Below are 20820 nucleotides of genomic sequence, written 5' to 3'. Positions count from 1 at the left end.
GTATAAATCGATATAATGATTGACTCTTAGGGCTGATGTAATTTAGTCAATTTATGATGTTAAAATGTTCAAATGCTCAAAAAGAGTCGATCTTGAAACCATCGACTATTCATCAAATATCGATTATTTGGAAAAGGCCACAAAGAATACTGGAGAAGCAGCAAACCACAGGAGCTTTTAGCAATCTATTGCAGATAGTGTTCCCAGTGTTCAACAAGCAGAACCCTTCGACTGAAGCATATATCCATGTTTAACTAATGGAGAAAGGAAACATCGCTGATTAAGCGTTTGGCCCATTAGTGGTGAAGATACAACAAAGAGGCTGCTCATATACCTTTTTCCATGTGGTTATGAACCTGCTGATAAAGAAAATATAAAGGGTTCTGCTTGTTGAACACTGGGAACACTATCTGCAATAGATTGCTAAAAGCTCCTGTGGTTTGCTGCTTCTCCAGTATTCTTTGTGGCCTTTTCCAAATAATCGATATTTGATGAATAGTCGATGGTTTCAAGATCGACTCTTTTTGAGCATTTGAACATTTTAACATCATAAATTGACTAAATTACATCAGCCCTAAGAGTCGATCATTATATCGATTTATACTAGTAAAGTCGACTAGACTATCGATCGAAAATTTATCAAAATTAGTTTTTACATAAATTTGTTTTAATGTTATTAAGTGTTCTTGCATAGCAAGACCACATAATGTTATCTCACATATATATTATTATTATAGCCAAATTTGCCACCCTAACTCCTCCCACAGTTTTTACACTACATAGACAAAAATTTACCAAAACGTGCAGATTGTTCCCGATCGGATTGCTATTACTTTGTGGAGCGATCCCACCCCCAGGGCCCCCGTGGCGGGCCCCGGAAGCCCCCTTTTTTCCCTCAGACTTTGACAGGGTACATTTTCAAATCGCTCCCACTCGCCAGGCTTTGACGCTAAAGTCACCAAACTTGGGTCACTTAGTCATGGAGTCAACCCAAAAATTTTGGGCACATTTCGGGGACCCCAAAAAGTGGGCGGGGCCACACAGAACCAATCAAAATCTCCCCTTTGACTGTAATGAGACCTTCAAATTGCTACTTCTCCCACATTTTTAGGAGTACAAATTCCAAACTTTGCAGACTTGGTCGGCACCCACCCGAGTCAGGGGCAGGGCCCCCAAAATCCACGTTTTTCCCATTGACTTTGACAGGGACAATTTTCAAATCGCTCCCAGTTGCACAGATTTTAAACTAAAGTCACCAAACTTGGGTCACTTAGTCATGGGGTCAACGCGCAATTTGTTAGAACATTTCGGAGACCCGAAAATGTGGGCGGGGCCACACAGAACCAATCAAATTCTCCCCATTGACTACAATGAGACGTTTAAATTGCTACTCCTCCCACAGATTTAGGAGTATCAATACCGAACTTTGCACTCTTGGTCGGCACATACCCGAGGATCTTGCTTGTGCTTTGTTAACCGATCCCTCCCTCCGGGTCCCTAGGGCGGGCCCCCGAAAACCTCTTTTTTTCTCCCATAGAGTTTTATTGGAAAAATGCAAATGTTTGTCACTCATACAGCTTCGGAGTGAAACTCATCAAACTTGGGTCACTTAGTCATGGGGTCAACCTGAAAATTTCTGTCACATTTTGGGGACATTAAAAAGTGGGCGGAGCTACAAACAACCAATCAGATTTTCCCTATTGTCTTCAATGAGAAAATTTTAAATTGCTGCCATTTCAACATTGTTAATGGCAGGGTTGTTAAACTTAATATATTCGGTTAATAGGTGACTAGAATTCAAATGTTTTAAAGTGGGCGGAGTCTACAACAGCCAATCAAATTTCAGCTATATGTTTTAATGGGAAAATTTTAAACTGCCGCTGCTCTTAGACTGTTAATGGCAGGATCCCCAAACTTGGTACAGTTGGACAATTTAGGATTAGGATTAAAATTCTGAAAAGTGGGCGGGGCCAAAAACAACCAATCAGATTTCTTTGATTGATTTCAATGGAAAAATTAAAAAATGCAGAATACCCAAACTTGGCACCGTAGGTCATTGGGTGACTGGGGTAAAAAAAAATTATAAAGTGGGCGGGGTCTACAACAGCCAATCAAATTTCAGCCATTTGTTTAAATGGGAAAAATTCAAACTGCCGCTGCTCTTAGACTGTTAATGGCAGGGTTCTGAAACTTGGCACAGTTGGTCACTGGAGGACTGTGCCAATGTATATCTCATTTTGAGGACGCTAAAAAGTAGGCGGAGCCACAAACAACCAATCAGATTTTCCCTATTGACTTCAATAAGAAACCTTTTAAAGAGCTGTCATTCTCACAGTATTTAAGCTACAAAACCCAAACTCGGCAGGGTGGGTCAGTGTGAGACAAAGGTCAAAATTTATAAAAGTGGGTGGAGTCTACAACGGCCAATCAAATAGGTGCAACCACCCCGACTTTTAGGTGCAACCTTTCCACAGTTACTCCAGCCAATCCAACTACACAACACTTACTCAAGCCACTCCACCCAGTTACTCCGCCCACTCCAGTTGTAAGCTACTGGTGGAGGCAAGAACACGTCACACAATTTCCCCAGAAATTGTACCTTTTCTAGTTTTAAATGTTATTTTAATGTATAATGGTATGTTTATATAAACTTTTTCCGATGCAACAACTTATGATTTGAGTGCCCGTTTTTTCACATATTTACTTTTCGTTTGTTTTTGGGGTAAACATTTACGTGAGCACCTAATTCCATTCGGATTGGAGGTGAGCCGCCTTGTTTCAATTTTTTTGTATATTTACTGACTATATGCTGAATCACCTTTAAAAAACAATCATAAGACTATTAAACCCAGAAATGAATGATGAGGGTAAACAGAAGACAAAATTGCGATGAACGCCTCATCATAAATTAGGAGCATCCTACAGCAGGCTGTGCTCCTAAACAAAAATCTACACCAGCTCAGAGCTACCGTACAGTCCTGTCTTCATTTGCCCCAGAAAACTGGCGTAAATCAAGATACTTTTGTCTTGGCTGTTGGCCACACCACTTTCCCGCCCCTTGTTAATGTTGTCATGCCTCCTTTAGGAAAAGTGGCGAGGGCGGTGTAAAAAGAGCCACTTGCAACTTTTCTTTCAAAAAGTCACATTTAAAAAGTCAAAAACATACAGCTTGCAACTTTTTAAAGCCACTTTTCTGGGGCAAGGGCTTTTTTACATTTTTTACATTTTTTTAAGTATTTTTTACATTTACTGTCCCTTTAATGGGAATTTAGATTAATATTAATGGACTATACTCAGCATAGCAGTAAAGGAGGATAATATTACTCTGTTTATTGCCACATATTAGTGACGCGTTTCAGCACGCTATGTGCCTTTCTCAAACAGAGTAATATTATTACTAACAGCGAGTGCCGATCCTCCTTTACTGCTATCTTCACGGGACTCCAGCCCTAGGATACGCGCACCGCCACTCTAAACTTACCGTTGTGCCGATCTATTATGGTTCATATACTCAGCATAGATCATCAATATCTAATCTGTAGCAGTCCAATTCCCTCTTGGAGCACTGGAGCACTGTGGCCTCTTCCTAGGCCAGTGGCTCACATTCATTAGTCACATGGCCAAAGCACAGCTCAGTCCAGTTTAAGTGAATGGACCAGGGCTATCATACCAAGCACAGCTGCCATGCAATGTACACCTCTGTGCTTGCTATGCTGTGAGGGGGAGGGCACTCACCAGAGTGCTGTGGCCTCTTTAAACAGCTGATCAGTGGGGGTGTCTGGTGTTGGACCCCCACCGATCAGATATTGATGACCGATCCTGTGGACAGGCCATCAATGTAAAAGAGGCTGTCCGGGCTTTTACTATTGATGACCTATCCTCAGGATAGATCATCAATATCAGATCTGCGGGGGTCTGACACCCGGCACCCCCGCCGATCAGCTGCATGAGGAGACAGCGCGCGCAGTGCACACGTGCAGTCTTCTGTCTCCCTTCCAGTCTGCTGCTGCTGTTCCATAGACATACAGAAGCTGACAGGAAGATAGAAGGGAGACGGCATGTGTGCACTGCGCATGCTGTCTCCTCATACAGCTGATCAGCAGGGGTCCCAGGTGTCGGAACCCCTGCCGATCTGATATTGATGACCTATCCTGAGGATAGATCATCAATAGTAAAAGACCGGACAACCCCTTTAAACTCCCGGAAAACCCCTTCAATTAGCAAGTGAAATTGTGCTCACAAAACAGCCGTAGAAATGCACAAGTTCAACAGAATCAAGAATTCGCTTTGCTAGTACTGAAATTTGAAACATTTGCAGGAAATTTTAATCTAATCCTGAAAGGTATGCCAAAAAATTCACAGAAATGCCCACTTTGGTGGGCACAACTACATAAACCCCATTTCCTTTGTGCTTCATTTAGTGGTAAAGTCTGTCCAAAAACTGTTTGAAGAATAGTACGGAAGCAAACAGTATCCGTGTGCTGCCGTACAGGTTCCATCAGGTGCCATAGGTAATAAGCAATTTGCTTTACACATGGCATCCCACTGATTGTAAAAAAAAAAACATAGTTCAGATATGTATGGCAGAAAAAAGACCTCTGCATGCTTCTGTATGAAATGAAGCCTTAAGGGTGTATTAGACACCCCGATCATGCAGACGTTTGTCGGGAGGGAAGCGTTCCGTCCCAGCAATCTCCTGCTCCCTTACTGAGGAGACCGATGCAGCAATATACTCAGCAACAGGGGAGGAGCGATCACTGCCATCGCTCATCCCCATGCTGTACAGTGGTTTGCAGGCAGCAGATCGTAATTAGACAACACGATCTGCTGCCGGCAAATCCTGATGTTTTAGCATGCTGAAAGATCTGGAATGCCCAATGAACGAGGCTCATTAGCGATCTTCGGACAGAAAATCTGCCCGCCTAATACACCCTTTACATCTGCCATATAGCACTTTTGTATGCAATCTCAGGCTTTTCTATATTGTGAAAAAAAAAAAATTTTCGTGGGACATTTAAAAGTAGCAGCAAGTTCCCCTAAATCATACCAGTAAGCTGGAAGGCCTCTCAATACAGTTCTTAAATCTTACCACAATAACTATCCTTTTCTACATTAGCATACGCTAGCGGTGCATGAACTTGATTTTTAAGAATGTCACATTTACCTTTACCTTTTGACATATTGCAAACAAATCTATTATTTACGCCTAAATGTTCGGATCAGAGGAATGCTTTGTTCCCAGAGATAAAGCAGAGAAAGCTATCAGCTACTTCCTTAGCTTCGTTAGATTGTTCTCAATGTCCTTCATGTTCTGTCTATAGATACAACTGAAATTCTGATACATTCTGCCAAGTAGCAACACCCTGTGTCAATGAACCATACCATCAACCGTCTTTGTAAGTGCCAGCTAGCTCCTGCTTCCTTCATTGCATCATTCACAAATAGTCAGTCTGAAGAAATGAATGTCGGTCTCTCCATATAAAAACAAGAAGACAAGAAAAGCACCATAACCGCCCACATGTACACAATGCACAGAGGCTGAAGAGGATTACAAAGAACTTGGACGTCCTTCCAAAGACATTGGTTAATCAGTAAATTTACAAGCGTTTTCATTCCACGTTTTTACCATAGTGCGGTGCCATGCTTGGATGCTGACATGATATGTCCATGGGCATTATGCCATTACTCAGCAGTGGTAGAATGAGTCTGTAGGTATATTTGATAGGTCGTGATTTTATTTGTGTCATTTGTGCCCAATCCCCGCATACATGACAAACTCATGCATGTGTCAGAAAATCCCCTAAATTTGGATAAGACTAGACAATTTCTTTAAACTGGTTTTCTGGGAACCTGCAGGCCCCTCAAACCCACCTTACTTAGACATAACTCACCTGCAGGAGAAAGTTTGTAATATACTTAGTCTCAAAGTTGAATCACCCGGTCACTTGATGCTCCTTCTCTGAAAGTCCTGCTTCTGCCAGCATTGCCTCTTTTATCAGGTTTCTGGGCTGGGCTATGGATGGGACATCATTTTCTCAGCCCAGGACAGGACATATAATGTGGACAAGGCCAGTACTATTTGTCCTCCTGCCGCATGTGCAGATGAGATAGATTATAGAGTTTGTGCATGTGCCAGGGAGAGGAAATAGTTCCACCCTGTCCACAGTACCAGTCCCTTCCTGGGCTGTGGAAGTGACGTCCCATCCATAGCCCAGGTCAGAAACCTGGTAAAGGATGTGATATCAATAGAAGCCCAATTTTCAAAAGAGAAAAGTCACATGATCAGGATCCTGAGCGACTGATCCTTTCATCTTCGAAATGATAAGTATATTACAAACTTTCTTCTACAGGGGTGTGTAATTAAGGTGAGTTTGTGTGGCCTGCTGGTTCAGGAAAAACTCCTTTAGAGGGGTTGTCCAGCCTTTACTAAGTGACAGCCGATAATCTGTTTAGGTGTAGCTCTGTCGCCGGAGGTTGGAACTGGAGCTACTGTCAGTCTTGCAGTGGAGGGAGCTCATTACTACAGTGCTACTCTAATTGTCTTCTATGGAAACAGCACTGTAGTAAGGGGCTCAATCCACTGCAACGTTGATGGTATTGTGTAGTTCCGGTGCTGACTTCAGGCACTGGAGCTACACCCAAACAGTGGGTGAGGGTATGGGGTTAGAGATGAGCGAAGTTACTGAAAATTCAATTTGGCTGCTTTGCCGAGTTTTGTGACAAAGTGCATTTCTTTGTATGTAGCGGGCGCAAGGAGGGGTAATGGTGATGGCGGTGCCCCCCCATTATTGAACCCCTCAGATGCCACGTTCATCGCTGATCGCAACATCTGAAATTAACATTAAGGCCTATTAGGGATTAATCCGGTAAAAAAACAAAACGTATCCATCTGATCACAAAGTGGCCGCTGCGGCCATCTTGATTGAAGATACAGTGACTTAATGACATCATCACGCCGGCCGCTGTGGTGACGTTATTTGTCACTGTGCGTGAGATTTCGCACAGTATCTTCAATCACGATAGCCGTGGCAACCTCTTCATGCGCAAATGGTGAGTATAATTTTTGTTTTTTGTTTTTTACTGCCATTTCAGTGAAAACTTATTTGCGAGGAAATGCGGCTTTGTGGCGAGCTGAATTTTTCCTGAAATTTGGATCTAAGTCCACTTCAGATACTTTGATTCACTTAACACTCTATGAGGTGTCCGACCCCTGCTGATCAGCTAATGATAGCCTATTTTGATAGTAGAGTAGGATAGCAAATTTCCCTCCAAAAGATGGCGGTATGGTGTAGGACATATAACGGGGATTGTTCAAGATTAGGTTACATTCAGAAGCTGTTAAAAACGGCAAAATGGTCCGTTCTTAACAGCTGTTTTTTCACTGATGCCTTTCTGAGAAAGGGCTGTAAAAAATAGTCCCCTTTCTTTTGTATGGGGGCTGTGAGTCCGTGAAAATTGACAAATTATGTCCTATTTTTTTTTGTTCACAGGCCACCAAAACACGGCTGTGTGAATAACTCTGACTTGTACAGTGTATAGTGGATGGCACTGTTAAGGTGCTATTATTTGCTATTTTGGACTGCTCGGGTTGCATTCACACATGCTTATTTGACATGATGTATCAAAAATTATTATTCGAGTGCACAGTACTGGAGAAATAATATAGATCATCTAGATATTTGTGGCTGCTACAAATAACACTCAGTGAATCTTTTAGAGACACATAAATGTATAGTGTATAATATGAGACCTGCTGATTTATCAGTAGGGATGTAGTCCAGATCTGTACCACAGCCAGCATCTATCTCTTCCCAATTCCTTCCATGCTGCCAGGCATGTTTACAAAGCCGGGAATGCACAGGCCTTGAGTCTAAAATATACCAGTGAGACAGATATTCACAGATGGCACCTGTCTTCTACTTGGACTGCTTGGCGTGTGCTTTTGATTTTAGAGCTCTTTTTTAGTTTTTAAATACCCTTTATACTGTACTCTGAAAATAAAGAAATAATCTTAAGCTACGGTAATTCCTGGTGGTATGCAGTCCATGTATTAGTGATGAGTCTCACTTTTATAGTGATATTGATTATCTATTGATTTAACTATTTTGGGATATGCATTAACCATACTGTATGTTACAAAACAGCTGAAATATATAGGGGCACATTTATTAAGACTGGCATTTTAGATGCCGGTCATAATAAAGCCCCCTAGCTGGCGGAGGATCCTCCAAAGTCATGAAGAGGCGCTCTACATAACTTTGGCGTATCCAGCACCAGTTCTAAATGTAAGACAGCTTCCTAGCGGTCTTACATTTAGACTATTTTCTACATCTAAACCAGTTGTAGAAAATGATGAATGAGATGGGCCTGCCAGTCCATCCCCTTCCCCACCACGCCCACAATTTCAGATCTGGTGTGAACGGGGCGAAGTCGCAGATAGCGACACGACTAACCTATGTGCCGCCATCTGCGCCTGAAATATACCTAATATAGGTGTATTTCAGAATAGTAAATGACCCCCATAATGTGTATCAAAATGTACTTCATACTGGAACTTTACATTTCCAAAATTCATACATGTTGGTTTATCACTCGAAAACATAACGAAATCTTCTAGAAAGAGATTTTAAGGTAATATTGTGCCATTTAGACGCATGAAAAGAGAAACTGTGTGTATGTCTTTTTTTTATTTATTTAGGAGTGAACCAAGCAGGGTATAACTCAGGGGTGCACAAACTTTTCTGGTTGGGGGCCGCATTGTCACCCTGAACCAATTCCAAGGGCCGAAAATAAAACTTAAAGGTGTTTACCAATTGAAATACTGTAATTTTGGTATATTGAACATCCAGTGCATACCATAAATGTCTGGTTACACTTCTAGTACTCTCATCTAATGGGAGAATACATGAAAGATACATGTGTGTTGCCAGAAGACATAGACATAAATGTCTGTTACCAGATGGTTGGGGGCGCACAGAATGGTATCAAGGGCCGCAGGTTGTGCACCCCTGGTATAACTTTAAGTGGCACTGTACTTTTGATATGTCATAGCAATCTCTAGATGAGGAGAGAGAAGGGCTCACATAGCTCTCTGTCTCCTCATTGCAGGAGATGGAATCCAGGTGGACCCATAGACTTCTATTGAGTCTGTGTCCTGCAGTGAATGGAGTGATCGGGAAATGTGAGCACTTCTCTCTTATACTTCTAGCGTTCTGGGGGTCTCAGCACTCAGACCCCTGACGATCCAAACCTTTTATATGTCGCTATGACATATCAAAAGTTTTTTCAAAGTACAGAGACACTTTAAAGATTAAAGAGGTATCCCGGTTTTAATGATTACATTTATTTATTTTATGTAGAGAATAGGATGTTGTTGAACAATTTTCTAGTTGACATCTATTTAAAATTTTGCTTGTAGACCTTTATTATATCCATACAGTAGCCTCTCCCTAAAGAAAAAAATGGTACAGTCTATTTTAGTCCTGTAAAATGCATCCATAGGAGAGCTGGATAGGACCAAACATGGTGTCATCATGTGATCTGTCATGTGACCCTCACAAGTATCATTTGACCTGGCTTTCATTTATCTGCCCAAGTATCTCACAGGTGAATAGTAGTGTCAAGCATCGCTGCCTGCAGCAGCATCTCATCATGACTGTCTGTGTAGAAGCAGATTTGTGTAATTTTTTTAACACTAAATTTTATTAACAACATCACCTAGAGACAGGCAGCCGCTTTTACAACATCACCTAGAGGCAGGCTGCCATGTAAATACAAACAGTAATCTAGTTACTGTAATAACCACAATAAACATCATTATACCAACACTAGTCCTATTTATTAGTCACATCACTGCTGAGGCCAGTAAATGACTTCAGGAGTGCACATAACCACGGTCGAGACATCACATTTCCGCTCTACAGCCATCCCATTCACCTAAAAGGCCCTTACAGAATTGTATGTGCATGCCCCTAAAACAACCCCATTCATTTATGGAACATGTATCTATGGAATTCATGCATGGAATAGGTTTTTATTTGCAGAATTTTCTGCTGCATGAGGTCCAATTCACGTCACATAAAACAAGGCGATGCAAAGAGAAAATTATTTGAAGGGGTTTTTTCCAGCCTTGGAGCCAATAATCCCTATGCTATTGACCACTGCCCCTGAACATAAAAAAGAAGACTAACCTGTCTGCGGTCCAGCTGCTGCTTCACTCCTGGCCACTTCTGGTCCCCGTGGGCAGTCAATCACAGACCTCAGTGGTCAAATTGTATTGTATGTTAAATCACAATTGTCCAAGACAATGTAACTGCTGAGGCCAGTGATTGGTCACAGGAGTCACAGGCCCCTGCAGCTTCCTGGTCCTGCTGAGACCAGAAGAGGTTGTGAACTGGGCAGTGGAAGGACTGTGGACAGGTGATTCTTCTTTTTTATGGGGTGCAGGTCCGTAGCATGGGTTGTCGTCTCCAAAGCCTAAAGATTTATGTGCTTTGTCTGAATGGGGCCCTACTAAGTCCTGATCACCCTGCCAGCAAATGAGTTTCGAGATGGGAAAAATTTATGGTTATTTTGATTTTAACTCGTCCTCTTTGTCTTTTCCTTCAATTTCTCAATGCCTCCCCTGTGTAAATAACTTCCATCTTCCACAGTGATTACTACATATCCCCTACCTGTGGTGAGGGATTCCCAGCTGCCGGGCCCCATGGCAGCTGCTGAGTCTGCTGCAAGTCCATACCGCTATATACTGAAATCAGTAAGAGCTGTAAAGCATTGCTAATATATACAGTGCCCAATCTTCTAAATTAGCATAGTGTGATGAAATCTCATCAGGAGAGGTGTCTGCGTTCATCCAAAAGAGAGTCATAAATATCCCAATGTGTGCACAGGTCACAGGCAGAACAGCTGAAACCTGATGTATGCCAGAGGATAGCTGCAGCAGGCAATAGGGACCATTAATCAGGTAGAGGGCACACACCATACAGCTTTATATATTGCACTGGTCTATTTTTATTTCTATAGCTATTTTTATTACTGACAAAAAAAAATTTAAGTTCCGATAAAACATTAACTACTGCTAATATGCGTTAATTAAATTCTGCAAAATGCGTTAGCTTCACCAGAGAAGCCAAGCAGCCGGCTAGCATCCCTCCTCTGCATCCTTCTGTCTCCAAACTGTCATCTTCTCCTGTTGTACATGAATCTATGCCACAGGGAGCTGCTGTAGTAATTTGCATGTCAATCATAGTATTTTTTTTCCGGTGAGATCTGCATTATGGCACTCCACATTTAGCATTCATTCCTATACACCATTAGATGTAATCATCTTTTCTGAAGTGCAGTGCGCCCCATATAATTATGTGTTACCTACAGCTAAGCCCCATTATGCAGCGTATGGAGCAGAACACAGGACATCTTAGGAAGCTTTCTAATCAGATGAAATCGCCATTTTTCTTAAATGCCATAAAAGAAATGATTAATACAGAATTATAGGCGCCACCCGGTGTATGGTTAGGGATTATTGTCTCGGTGACTGAGCAGGATCACCCACACACGTCTATAAAAATCTGTTTCTGAATCTTTTGTTCATACTTAGAAGAACGTTCTCATTTCATGGATGTTTTCATACTGTATGGACAAAACAAGTGGTAGAAGCATCAGTGTTCCTTTTCTTCTATTAAACATCCCTATATTTTGTACTATGACACCATCATCTTTGTAAGAATTATAATTTTTCCTATTTCGCGATCCAACGCCTCCATATTCCACTTCTACTTCCAGTATTTACAAGGAAACCTTGAAATAATTAGAAGCATCTTCACATTGCATGCTTAAAGGGAACCTGTCAGCACCAAAATGGCCCGAAGTACCTTACAACTGATGGAATCTGGTTTCTAAGTCGCCACTTTTATTCCGCTTTACGTTGTATGCAAATGAGGATCCTAAAGTCAAGGAGGCAGCGGCTTTCACACTTGAAGTCAAGCTTGATGCGCCCATTCCTGACCCTTCATGTTTGATTGATGGGCTTTTTTGTTTCATTCATGTGATTCCTTTGTGTGATCTTGCATGAGTACACCAGAGAACATTATCATACTGCGCATGCGCGAGATCTCAAGTAGGAAACCAGGTGGCATCAGCTGTAAGGTACTGTGGACAGTTTAGGGGCTTTTTTTTGGTGCCGACAGGTTCTCTTTAAATAGAAATTTACACAGGAATATCAAAAATTAAATATTCTCATTTAGTAGTATTAGAGAATATCATACGCTGTGTAACTGGAGATACTAACATGTGTTACTTCTTAGTTTTTTAATATTGATGGTCTTCCCACAGAGCAGGATATTTTTTTGAACTCAGGATTTACAGAAAAATATAAAAATTTGTCATTTTTTTTCTTTAGAATTTTTGGCTTTTTCATTTTGGCAGTACTGTACCACTGAAAATGAAATACAAAATATTGTGCTTCTGTAGCAGCCCGCACAGAGAGATAAAGCATCTATACAGAAAGGTAATCTACTATTTCGTTTACTGCTGCATGTGAGGGAAAGATGTTACCTGTGTGTACAATAGTAGATTAGTAGAATTAGAATAACAGTAGGACTGTATTGTTCTCTTTATAGGCCTAGATGAAGATGCCCTAGAAGAGCATTGCACTTATTAGTGTAATGTGTGATACTCTAATTGAGTCACTCATCTCCCTTCCCTCTCTGTTCCGTCGAATGGGTACTTTCACACTTGCGGCAGAGGATACCTAATGTTATGTAACTGTTCATATGTAATATGCCTGGTTCACCAGCAGGTGGCAGCAAACATGGCAGAGCTGTAATTATGTAGAATGGAGCTAACCATTCCATTCTAACCCCCTCTCTGTGAAGGAGTGGGCTCTCCCCCCTTCCTGCGGGAAGGGTGGGGCAGAAGTTCTAGTCAGTCTAGCTTAACCCCAGCTAGGGGAAGGGTGTGCAGCAGGTGCACATCCCTGCTAGACATGCCCCAGACAAGCAAACGAGCCAGCTAGAGCACCTGCAGCTCTGCTGGATATAAAGGCCACAGCTTGGAGCCTCAGGAGCCAGGAGGAAAAGTTACCTGGATTAAGCTAGAGTCAGACTACAGAGAGACGTTGCAGAAGCAGAGACTCTATTTAAGCCTGTCAGCACAGCAGTATCAGAGAGTAACCGATGTAGAAGAGAGGAATTTGCCTGCCAGAGTTGCATGCTAAAGCCTGCTGGAAACCAAGACAAAATCTGTAAATCGTTTGGAGAAACATTTATTGAAAGTAAAGCTGCTTTTCAACTTCATCACAAGGTCTGGACTAAATTTATTCTTCATCCCACAATTCAACTACCCCCTTTGTCTGCTTCAGAGCCAACACCTGGGGTTCCAGCGTATCCAGGTAGGAGCACCGTGACATGTGCACAAAACATTAAGGGACATTGTAGGCCACCCTATACCACTTGGCCACTCCTACACCTGGGTACCAACATAATTTCTTAATGGGACTCTGTCCCGTTGTTGCTTCACTGCAACTGGCGTCACAAAACACTTATCTCATCTTAAAGGGACCCCTTGCAGACCGAGCCTCTGTGGCATAGTCAATGGGATCTGTTGCGTGCTGTTGGTGTCCACTATGTGCCAGATGCATCAATTCAGGTATTTGTATTGTTCTGCTTCTAGGATGGAGCAAAAACTGGAATCCATATTGAAGATGTGAACAGAGGCTAATACCATGCTAATATTACATTTGCTGTTCTCTGCTCATTTAGGGCTCATGCACACAAACGTATTTTCTTTCCGTGTCCATTCCTTTTTTTGCGGACCGTATACGGAACCATTCATTTCAATGGGTCCGCAAAAAAAGGTAGTTACTCCATGGCATTACGTTTCCGTATGTCCGTATTTCTGTTCCGCCAAAAAATAGAACATGTCCTATTATTGTCCGCATTACGGACAAGGATAATACTGTTCTATTAGGGGCCAGATGTTCTCTTCCGCAAAATACAGAATGCACACGAACATCATCCGTATTTTTTGCGGATCTGTTTTTTTCCGACCGCAAAATACATACGGTCGTGTGCATGAGGCCTTAGGCAGTTTTCACATCAAGTTTGAGACATGCATTGGAAAATACTCCTGACATATACCATACCGTTGGTGAATATCTCCAACATACTGTATGTAACTGTACGTCATATAGGCTGCTTTCACATCAAAACTTTTATAGGAGCATAAGAACAAAAATAACGGAAGTGCCGCATTCAGCAAATAACACGGGCAGAACCTAACAAATCCCATTGACTATAATGAGATCCGTTTCCGCTTGAGAGAAGTTTTTGGTAGCGGAGAAAAAGTCCTGCTTGAAGGACTTTTCTCTTCTCTATTTTTGACAATTTCTGTGACGGAAGCCCCGAAGGGAGCCATAGTTGCCCATATGTTACTCATAGATCACACTTGTTTTTGCAGTACCACTAACTACTGTAAATGAATGTTGGATTTTCCTATAAGGATAAAAGTCAAAAAGTATAGTCTTGTATACCAGCAAAATGGACAGATGCAAAATGGACACTCTTTTGTCAACCATTGGACCCATGGGTGTATATGGACGCCATCTAGCATGATCTATTCACATAAGATTTAATAGGTTTCCTCTAAATAGTGTTGTGTATTTGCTCTTTCCCAGTGACCTACCAATTATGTGGTATGGGCTCCACAGATCTATGGACCACTATGTGTGAGAAGAAGGATAATATTTAAAGGGGGTATCCTATGACTAATATAAAGAATGAAAATCAGACATCATAGTACATGAGAGTCTCTTTCTAGCAAAGCTAGAACCATCCCTGTACCTCACATGGATCCAGAGATCTCCACATTCAAATCTCTGCTAGATTTATAGCAAGCTGACAGCTGAAAGGGGGTGTCTTTTCTGCTGCAGCTCAGGGGGCGTGTCCATGGTCTTCCTATCACAGCTCAGGAGGCAGTTGAAGTATGAAACTGAGCATGTGCGGCCATCTCAGTGAGCAGCACAAAGAAATAAGAAAAAAAAAACTGCAGGTGACGCTATGCAGATAAATTTTATTGAATAACTCAGTGGCTATGCTAAATTTTTAATTACATGCAACTACAAAACCACTGGGTGGTGGTTTGAAAACTGTAGAATGTTTTTCGTGGGACAACCCCCTTAAATGGGTTCTCCAGGAATTAAGAAAATGAAAATACTTAAATATTACTTTATAATAAATATATTCCCAAATACCTTTCATTATTTATAATTGCTCATGTTGTCTAGGGAGCAATCAGGGGAAGCAAAATGGCCGCCATCCTGTTAGTACACACAAAATCTGTCTTAATCACACAGCAGGACAAGTTACTTCACATCACTGAGCTAAAGAGCTGCCCCACCCTCCTATCTGCTTGTCAGGGGTTATGATAAGGGATGAGCGAATTGACTTTGGATGAAAAATCCGAAGTCGATTCGCATAAAACTTTGTTCTAATACTGTACTGCTCATCCCTAGTTATGATCTTGAATACAGTTGATAAGATCTTCAGCTGATTCTCTGGAGGAATGGAGTTAATGAGGAGACATGAAGTAAAGACAGGACAGACTGTGGGCTGTGGTAATGGAGACTAAATACAAGTGGTGCTGCTCCTCATTATCCACACCCTCCTCTCTGTACTTCATGTTTCCTCATGAACACCATTCCTACAGAGATTCATTTTAACAGCTGTATTCAGGATCATAATCCCTGACAAGTAGAGCAGAGAAGAGGATAAGGTAGCTCTTTAGTTCAGTGTTGTGAAGTAACTTGTTCTGCTGTGTGATTAGGACAGGTTTTGTGTGTACTAACAGGATGGCGGCCATTTTGTTTCTCCTAATAATTGGTCCCTAGGCCATTATAACTAATGAAAGGTATTTGGGAATATATTTATCACAAATTAATATTTAAATATTTTCATTTTCTTAATTCCCGGAGAACCCCTTTAAGGATTACATCAGCACCTCAGATGTCCACTGAGATGACATCATGTGGTCCAAGGTGGAAGATATACCTGTAAAAGGGAGCTCAAGGCCCCGATACTACTAGTGGCAGCCATGATGTACAATGCCTACATTGAAAATAAATTCCATAGTCTTATTGGACCATGCATTACATGAGATTGTGATGGAAATATTTTCAGGCTGTTGTCTTTGTTATGATGTGTGTGCTAGTTCTTGGTCCTGAAGACACATTACACTACTAGTCTGATCTGCTTTTTACTTTTGAGATGCTATCTACATACACATCACTGAATCTTGTATGAATCTTCCTAACTTGAATTATTATTTGTCAACCTCCTTCAGCCACACAGTGCTCAAAGAGTGCCATTGTCCTCATCCTCAATGCCATGGCTTGATGCATGGAGCTTCATGGAAAAACTGTGCAGAATGTGTTATAGATAGATACAGTTATATGAAACAGTATTTGTCCCATTCCAGATCTCATGTATTAATGATATTTATCATACTACATAATAAAATGTTGTGGGTGCAACCCATGTGGTAAGACACTCACTTTACATAGAGGCTTCACTTTAAGGTAAACGACCACAGTCTTGCCTTTGCTTAGGGCTTCTCATGGAGAACATGTTTCACCTGTAGTTAACATGTGGACAGTTTCTCTGTTGTAGGGGAGGATTTATAAATTTCCCATCAAATATAATTGGAGAACTTTTACGATAAGTGGCATATTGCTACGTGGCGCTCAAGTATGAGATTTTAGTGTAGTGTGACAGGTGCCTTTGGTAGTTCTTAGGTTATTGGCACACACCAATAACCATTGTCATTTATACTTAATTTAGAAGAAAAGGTAGACAACATGTGGCCAAGGATCACTACTACCTAGCAGATTATAGGCCTCTATATAGGACTCTTTTGATAGTATTTACAAGGTGCACAGTGAATGCTATGAGCAGACATCCAGAGAACCAACTCATCTTCTAAGTAAGGTTCCTTCAACATATAGAGATGATCTGGCAGACGCTCCTAATAACTGTCAGATCATGAGTGGAGATGAAGGCGGCATTCACATGCAACAATCACCTCCGCTGAATGGGGACAAGTTATCGATATAGCAGTCACTTCTCCCCATGATCACCCACTCAATGTGCGTTTGTTCGTTCATCGGGTGATTGCCGGCACTCTTCACACAGGTAGATGATCGGGAATGAGCATTTATACAAACTCTCATCCCTGATAATCTGCCAGATCATTGGTCCATGTAAAAGGACATTAAATAGCAAAAGATTACACCATCTATATGCAAGTAGAGTAAACCCAGTGTTCCTTGAGTCCTGGACAGCTTCTCTCCATAGAGGCCCACATATGAAGCATCAATGCTGGCAGTAGTTTCTGCACACCAGTGAACTGTATGCTATAGTATCAGGCTACCTGCCATACAGGGTTAGGGTTCCAATCACACAGTTGTCAAGTGTCCCGAATTTGGTGGGACTGTCCCATATTTTCAGAGATAGTCCGGGCAAATTTGTGATTTCCTGAGCCAAAAATGGGTGAGTTAGCATAAACCCCTACCCATAAGTGGCCATTCCTGGGTGGGGTAAGGGCATTCGCAAGGGCAGAGCATAAATATGCCCCTATTTTACCAACCAAAATGTTGGTAAGTATGCAACCACAGTGGCATAAAAGGACCTGAAACAATGACCTTTTCACTTAGATGCCCCCTCAAATCTCATTAAACCCTGTGGGATTCTGTGTGGTCTCTTCTGTGAGCTAGTAGGTTTAAGGTAAGGTAGTTGTCATGGTTTCTGTGGATCATTTGTCGGCAGGGTGGGATTCTCTTAGGATCCCATACTTTCTAACCCTAACCATGCTCATTATCATATTGGCTACACCTCCGATAATTCATTTTTTCTCAGCAGCAGATTTTAGATAGGGGATAACTTCATCTAAGGCCTCCTGCACACGAACGTGTGCTGCCCGTTGCCGTATTGCGGACCATATTTGCGGATCCGCAATACACAGGCGCCGTTCCGTGGGCATTCCGCATCACGAATGCAGACCCATTCACTTCAATGGGTCCGCAAATCCGGAGATGCGGAATGGTGCGGAACAGAAGCACGGATCGGAACCCTATGGAAGCACTAGGGAGTGCTTCCGTGGGGTTTCGTCCTGTACTTCCGTCCCACAAAAAGATAGAACATGTCCTATCTTTTTGCGGAACGGGTGGATCGCGGACCCATTTAAGTGAATGGGTCCGCGATCCGCTGCCCCACGGTCGGTGTTCGTGCATTGCGGCCCGCAGCGGCCACGGGGCGCACACGTTTGTGTGCAGGAGGCCTAACTGGAATACCCCTTGAAAGGACAGAGCATTCCGTTGGTTAAAACAGATGGCTTCATTTAAGCTGTGTTTACACAGGGCATTTTCTGCTGTGTTTTTGTTTTTGGATGGCCTTTAAAAAAAATATATATATACCTCCAAAAAAAACTCAAGTGTTTTTCCCTCTATGCAACAGCATAGAAAATTACGACTGATGAAGCAGCGGTAAAGCCATGTGTAGTTTTTAATACCTGCATCCTTTTTTTGAGTGCTGTTATTCTTATGGCATTTAGTCAAAAACACAACAAAAATGCATGAAAAATGCAAAATGTAAACCCAGCCTTAAAGAGGTTTGTCTTATTAACACATAGGGGGATATTTATCAAAACTGGTGTAAAAGAATACTGGCTTGGTTGCCCATAGCAACCAATCAGCTTCCACCTTTTGTTTTGTAAAGGAGCTCTGAAAAATGAAAGGTGGAATCTGATTGGTTGCACCAGTTTTTATAAACCCCCTCCCAAATTTCTAAAGATATAATGACTTAGGAACATGCAGCAAAAGTATAGTCAGGGGCCCTGGATCCACCTGCTCTCTACTAGTCACATAATGCATCACATTTTATGATGTCATGGCGTCCAGGATGTACAGAGCTGCAATTTCTATATGCCCCTATTACTGATGTGACATGTATGACACACACTAAGCGTTGTATGTGGCACAATTCATTTCTATGGAATGCAACACGGCACAAAATCATCACCTAGCTCCAGACTAAGGAGAAAATCGGAAAAAAAAGTAATTACTAAACAACACAAAATAAACCATATACAATTCCAACCCTACCAAGAATACAATGCAATGTAACTTTTAGTATAAGACTGAACGTAGGTGAGGTGAAAATCTGAATTATGCCAGTTTTGCCAGATTCGAACCACTTGCTTTAACAGAGGACCCTCTATAGAAACAGCATCATGCCCAGTTATCCAGGCATGAAGGAACTAGCAGGCCAGGCTATGGCAGATTAAAAAGGAGGGAGTGGGTGGGAGCTAATGGCCATGCTGAATGACTTCAAGCATCTAAAAGGGGAGGTATTTGGATGTGACCCGTCAGTGTGATTGAACTTGAACATTAGGATAACAGACCTGGATGTGGGAATTAGGACGTTGTCACATGCAGCCTGCTCTTCGGCGGCTCATCGCCTCCACAAGCCTGACATGACAAGCACGAGCAGATAGCAGCACTCACACCGCGGCAGAAGGAGCTGGCATTACCTGCTGTCTGGTGACGGCCTGGTCCAGATCCGATGAAAACCCGGTGCTATCAAAGGAGCAGGTCTACGGAAGATGAAGCAACGGGGATGGAGGCGCACACACATAAACACAGGCTGCTGCTCAGTCTCTCCGTGTGTCAGTCATGAACGAAAGAGGTGGCTGGGGTTTCCGGGAGCTCCAAATAAAGACAAGTGTTCTGGAGGCTGCAGGCGAGGGAAGGCGGAGGGGAGGGACGTACTGAAAGGAATGACAGCTCCAGCCTGAAATAAGAAATGCCAAGGGAATCTAGGGAAAGATGAGCAGTGCCTAGTCTGAAAAATCTCCCTCATGTATCGCATTTTTCTACTATTGTACTTACGGAAGGATGGAGATGAGGAATAAACGCTGTTTAATACAGAATATGGCCTGTTTTAGGGAACACCGGCGTGTATACTTGTAGAGAAAGCTGAATAAAAAGATCACCTGTTTTACAAAACACCCTAAAATCACACAAATGGATCTTCAGCATATGTATTCCCCAATACAAAAATGTATAGAAAAGCCTGCAGGTGCTAAGGCCCAGTGCACACGTCAGTGTTTGGTCAGTGATTTTCATCAGTGATTGTGAGCCAAAACAAGGTGAGGAGCAAATCTTTCCTGATCTCTGAGGAGGCCTTCCCTCCTGATTTTAGCTCACAATCACTGATGGAAATCACTGATCAAAAGGGCGCATTCACACGACCGCTCAGTGTTTTGCGGTCCGTAAAACACGGATGCCCCCGGATTGCAGAACGGAACAGGCGACCCATTATAGAAATGCCAAGTCTTGTCCGCCTGATTGCGGAGAAGAATAGGACATGCTCTATATTTTTTGCAGGACTGCAAAACAGAATAATGGATGCGGACAACACACAGCCTGCTGTCCGCGTTTTTTACAGCCTCATTGAAATGAACGGGTCCATACCCATTCCGCAAAATTGCAGAACCGATGCGGGCCCATTCATACGGTCATGTGAATGAGCCCAAAGACTGATGTGTGAACTAGGACTTAGTGCCTGTGTTGCCCAAATTCCTCAGGCCAACATAATGGGGGTGGGGGGTCATTTATTAACATTGCTACACCAGTTTTGGGCATAAAAAAGTCACAAGACTCTTTTTACGCCCGTGCAACAATCTTTTGTCGCATGGGGCTTTTTCTACACTGTCCTCGCCAGGGGTAAAAGACGGGTAAAAACTACTTCAGTCATCCGTATGTCATCCAGA

General features: G+C 42.3%; 1 protein-coding gene across 1 annotated transcript in view; it reads right to left on the bottom strand.

Moving 5' to 3' along the window:
* CAP2 (cyclase associated actin cytoskeleton regulatory protein 2) overlaps nt 1-19822 on the bottom strand; it is a 114701-nt gene extending 94879 nt beyond the window's left edge. Inside the window, exon 1 of the mRNA XM_044293417.1 lies at nt 19579-19822. The gene's annotated coding sequence lies outside the window, so the exon portion shown is untranslated. The remainder of the gene's footprint in view (nt 1-19578) is intronic.
* Between the last annotated feature and the right edge of the window lie 998 nt (nt 19823-20820).

This window comes from Bufo gargarizans, chromosome 5 (genome assembly GCF_014858855.1).
Source record: "Bufo gargarizans isolate SCDJY-AF-19 chromosome 5, ASM1485885v1, whole genome shotgun sequence".
Taxonomy (NCBI): Eukaryota; Metazoa; Chordata; class Amphibia; order Anura; family Bufonidae; genus Bufo; species Bufo gargarizans.
Note: the sequence above shows the minus strand (reverse complement) of the source record. Positions and strands in the feature narration are given on the sequence as shown.